This window comes from Dermacentor silvarum, chromosome 2 (genome assembly GCF_013339745.2).
Source record: "Dermacentor silvarum isolate Dsil-2018 chromosome 2, BIME_Dsil_1.4, whole genome shotgun sequence".
NCBI lineage: Eukaryota > Metazoa > Arthropoda > Arachnida > Ixodida > Ixodidae > Dermacentor > Dermacentor silvarum.
In genome coordinates, this window is record NC_051155.1 from 175,666,351 (window position 1) to 175,672,249 (window position 5,899).

The window sequence follows — 5,899 nt, forward strand, 5'->3', positions numbered from 1 at the left end:
GTTAGGAATTTCGCTGTTTATGCACTCTTGGCGGAGGGAATTCGACTGATGTTATACAGTGCCCGACGGTAGCGATGGGTTAGTGTCGAGACGCTGTCGAACGCATTTAATTAAGAGAAGGGTTTGATACACGTTGACATACTATATACGATGCGAACATGGACATGGTGGTTCCAAGGTGATCAGAAGTCCAGGAGGGAAACTAGGCTATATACTTCACAATAGGCAGCTTCAAGCCCTCCTCCTCCTGTTTGCGTTGATGCGCTGCTAAAATTGCCAGTTTGTGTTAGAAGCTGAATACACAAAGTGTAATTTAAAAGAAATACTATGAGGGAGAGAGAAATAATGGAGGCATTTTGTATTAGGTTGGACACAGCTGTGTAAGCGCGCCCTCTCTTGCGTTATCAGAAACAGAAGTATACTTTTTGCGTTATACAGCGTGATAATTTTTAAGTTTTATGGAATTTTAAAAAATCGCCTGTGGCAGATAGCCTAATTCTTGTCTTTGAACTGGATTATTCAATAAGGCGGACATTCCCAGCACGACAAATCAAAACAAATTCAACTAATTGACAAATACCCACTAATTAACTTGTTATTAATTACTTTGCGGCACATATTGAAATTTACGAATTGTAGCCAGTGAGCTTGCAAGACGTATCCGCTTGAAATGAATTTCCAGGTTGACGCCAATTTCGAGATATTATTTCCAATGTGTGGACGAAATACATGGGCGTTCCAGTTACATGTGTGCTTCAATGCATAAGAGAGCGTTTTGTTCAAAAAGTAAGGCGAACAACAGTGCATTTTTACGCCATGTTTGATGGCGCATATCTCCAAACTGGCGTCATTCTGGAAATTCATTCCAAGTGTGTACGCCTTTGCAAACTATGGCTACAATTTGTAAGTTGTAATATGTGCCATAAAGTAAATGATTCGAAACATAATTAGTGAATTTTGATAATTAGTTCAATGTGCGTTTCGATTTCTCGTGCAATTACTGTCCGCCTCTCTCAATAATCCAGTTCAGGGACTAAAATGATATCTGCAACACGCTATTTTTAAAGATTCCATAAATCTTTGAAATGATCACCCTGTAGACTATGATTGTGTCATCTATATGTACATGTACGAATGCATATTCGACTTACACACAAGTTGCAGAGTCTACAGCTTCGGATTGTAATTCGAATATACGAGAAGGTTCCCTTACGCTTAAACTGAAGGACAAAGCCCGTTCCCAGCTGCCGGTTGAGATATGTCCGGGTGGCCGCTGCCGCTAGGGGGAGGTACGGTTTTCGGACAGTGTTTGCCATAATGTCGCTTACCGTCGCAGCCCGTGCCGTACCACAGATGCAACGGGCAGAGCGCACACGCATCAAGGACAGATGCATTGTGTGCGCACGTACAGTCAACCGCAAACGTTTACGGGATGCGGTTTCCCCCGCAAATGTGAATCACTGCGATGTTAAGGCGTGACACTTCCAATTTAATGAATCAGCTGTGTAGGTGGCGAAGGGCTACTACATGTTGGAACTTTTAATTTGAGGCTGTGTGACCGCGCTTCACGAGAATTGAGCTTCTTGGCAGATCCTGCGTCCCGTAAACTTTTTGCGGTTGACGGTACTTCACGCGCGCACGCACGTGAGCGGAAGTGGAGCCTATATCCTCATTCCCCTAGGCCCTCCGCTAAGCGAAAGTGCGTTATTGAGCTTACTCAATTTATCGAAGCAAATTGCATTTGAAAATTCGTGAAGTGCGACTTATGCACAAGCTGCAGACATGATAGCTTCGGATTGTAATTCGAATATACGAGAATAACGGCACCGTCACGTGACGATATCGCCTGATGACCTATTCGGATGACGTCATCACGTCAAACGTGACGTCACGCGATGACGGCTTCGTCAAGTGATGATGCCACCTGCTGACGTCACGTGATGCCTCTTGGAGAAGCAGCACATTGTGCGCTTCCCGCTTCTTTGCACAGTCTCCGGGATGGGCCCACATTTTTGTGTGAGCACCGCGCACGCGGACACGGGAAATCCCGACCAACTAGAGGCTAACAGCTTCGCTGTAAAAAAAGGCAATACAAAGGCAATGAAAAGGCGTACGAAGGTAATGATTAAGGAGCATGTGCACAACAAAGGTCAGCGCACAACAAGACTATGCAATGTTTCATAAAAAAAGGTAGGTGTTTTCCACATCAAAAGAAAGCACACAGCAACGCCCCAGATATAACAATATGCATTACAAGGCAATGATTACAGGGCCAATGCACAACAATAAGCAATAACTAACAAACGGAAAAGCCCCACAAGAGGCTGTGCAATGTTTGATTAAAATCTTCAATAGATCATGGTGGTGTTACACATGTCTGGCGATATGTATGAAAATTTAGTGGTCAAAAGATTCTTTCATTTTTAATAAATAAAAACTTGTTGCTGCAAGAAATTCTTACGAGTGGGGAAAGCAGGCGATTCCATTGACGGATGGTTCTTGGGAAAAATGTGCTGCTATAAACTGATGTATTACATTTATACTCTCGTATCTTGTGGTCATGATCTGTGGGTGTTGATATGTAGAGAGGTTGATAAATGTATACGTCACGGGAAACACGAGTATGAGAATTATGTATGAATAGTAACAGCTTAAGTCGTAACATCGCTCTTCGGTGCTCTAGAGATTCCCATTCCAGTATCGCCTTAGCTTTTCTTGCACTAAACTGCCTGTCATACATGGGTATATCAAGTACGTATCTTGCTGCCCTGGACTGTACTTTTTCTAGTCTTTCATGGTTGGTTAGAGATGGAGGGTCCCACACAGAGCACGCATACTCTAGGCCAGACTTAACATATGATTCGTATAATACGTCCCGAGTTTGCCGAGGAAATGCACGTGTATTTTTACGCAAACACCCCAAACTCTGACAAACTTAACTTACGGTGTAATCCACCTGCCGATTACGTGATAAAGAGGGGCAAAAGTAAACGCCCAAGTATTTGTTGTTCTTCTTCTTCTTTCTGGGGTTTTACGTGCCAAAACCAGTTCTGATTATGAGGCACTCTATAGTGGAGGGATCCGGATTAATTTTGACCACCTGCGGTTTAAGTATTTGTATTCACGTACAATTTCAACCAAGAACTGTTTATTGTGTACTGAAATTCACCTTGAAACTTAGGGGAACAGCGCAAACAGACGACCACAAGAAGGGAGACACGTATACACAGCGCTTGTGTGTACGTGTCTCCCTTCTTGTGGTCGTCTGTTTGCGTTGTTACCCAAAGTATCAAGATGTACCAACTCGCCCAAAAAGAAGTATTGATGAAATTCACCAGTGTTTTCTTTTTTCCTAGACAACTTGTGTGCAAGAAGTCCCGTGTTCGAATCCTGCCGCCGCACAATCACATTATTGTTTATTTGAATTTTTATAACACCGTACGTTGTTGAAATGACGAGCTTGCAAAGTCTGAGGCCAGAAGGACGAATTCTAGGCCAATCCATGTGCTAACCATCATTTCCATGCTAGATGAATCACCCTGCTTGCAGCTTCCATAGAGACTGGCGCCACAGTTCCCTGTAGTAATTAATATATGAAAATCTATGTTTGAAAGAGTAAAATGCTTCTTCGCTGCACCATTCCTAGATGGCGTTACCATCGCATTCGCCGTTAGAGGCCAGATACGTACGAAAAAGTGCCTCGAACTCAGGGAGGAAGCTTCGCTTTAAAACTCAGTTGGCAGTCAGCGCTTGTTTGTGCTATTTGTTTCTCTGTGAGTTCTTGTTTCATTCGCGCTATTGAGCACATATCTCATCCCTACTACTCATCGCCTTTTTAATTCTTGTAGCGTGCTGCGTTTACTACTAACCGCTTAAACCAGTAATTTATACTACCATTCTCGAATGAAGAGTGGAACATGCTATACAGATGAATAAAGTTGTTTACGAACATAACCATTTGAAATTGAAGCAGCGGCTCTCAGATCGTCTCAGAAATTGACACTCAGTTATTATATGAATGTTCTGCACTCTCTGACCAAATGCTCAGTTGTTTGGCATGTTAATGTAACGCCAAGTACTCACATGTCATTGTAAGCCATATTTTAATGCGTTCTCTCTGTATACCCCCTTATTTAATACTCGAAAGGGTCCTTTAGGGGCATAATAAATGACGAAACGATGATAACATAATGCTTCACGACTAAATCCCGCTTATGCGACCGCATAGAAACCGCTCTTACCGCCAGAAGAGTCCTGGTAAGCGGGCAAAGGCGCAAGAACGGAATACGGGTGGCGACGCTGCCCTGAAGCTCTCGCACCGGGTCGCTGTGACGTCATGAACATTGACAGCGCTCAATAAAGAAGGCTAACGTTGCATTTCTAAGGAACTGCATAGGCTCAACCTATAGCAAGCTTCGAGAACTTTTCATGTGCCAAAACGGCCCTAACACGAGAAATAGTTTTCAAAGTGTCTCGCGTACCGAGGCAGAAATGTTTCTTTTTCATACCTGTTGCGGTCGTCTGATTAGGCGTGTCGTTGTCGTAAAATTCCGCCGGAATAAAAAGCGAACAAGAAGAAATAAAGAAACATTTCTCTTCCGCCTGATTAGTTCAGAAGGAGATGTATGATCGTGACGCAGCCGGGTACTATATCAGAGCGCTTTGGCCCCAATTCTAAGCGCATCTGTGCATGAATCACCACAGTGTGTCCAGTCATATACATATCGGCGAACGTGGCAAGAGAATTCCGTCTTCTCCCGTGACAGTACACGTGTTACGCCCTTCTTTCTCGGCCTTAAAACAAGCAAACAAAATCAAGTACGAAATCCGTGGCGTCTCTGACGTACCACCTCCTCTGGGGTTTCGGAGCGAAATTAAACGAAATGTACTCTGGTCTCCATTCTCTCCTCTATAGTTATCAATCTTATTCCTCCAAATTAACGAATAGAATCTTGAAAGAAAACTTTACTATTCTAAACGGATTTCGTGTTGCTGGTTAGTGTCTTTTTAAGCTCCCCACTGCTTCGCACCAGCCGTTAGACCGTTAATTGCAAGCGCGCACGCGCGAGTCTACGTAGGTCAAGAAAAAAAAAAATATATTTAAAAGGAAGATACTGACATATCGTACTCTCTGTACTTGAATGAAGTAAGAGAGTGTCATTTGACGTCGTCCATTACATGTCTTTGTTCCTCGTTGAGTTCTTTACGTGCCCGTATATATGAAAATAACAGTCGTAATATTAATTACCTGGGGCACGTGGTTAACGTGGCTCATAAATTACACCGTGTCACAAGCCTTTGTTGCAAAACACAAGGTTGCCGCGTGCAAGCCTATAGAACGCGGCAGCTTTGCTTGACCGCACAGGCCTTGCCCTGAAAATCATATCTATCCGAAACAGGTGGCCAACTATAAGGTACGCACTCTGCGAAATTAACATTCGTTCTGGGGCGGCTGCAGAAGTACGCGGCCTCGCCTTTGCCTCACTTGCATTAGCGGCGCTCACGTTTGGTTAATCACGGCTCGCATAGCGCGCACGCGTGCGCATGAAATGCACGGCTGAAACGAATAACGGCGGCAGTTAGTCATGACGCGCGTGGCGCATTGCGTTCCGCACCTGAGCGCAAGGGGAGACGGGGTAAGCAGCTGCAGGTCAAAGGTCACGGGCGCGTTTGTGACCCTCACATCGCGTCTGCGGCGGGCCGACGTGGCGGCAATGCAATATTCTCTCTGCTTCGCGGACCCGCAGCCTATGCCTTCTCGGCGAAGTGGTGGTGATTAATGCGGCGTGCCCAACCCAGTGTCTGACGTGCGGTCGATCTGCTGCCGAGTGTGCAGAGCCTGCCGAACGGTAAAATTAGACGCGTTTTGTCATTCCGTGCTTCGTGTGATATATCTCCG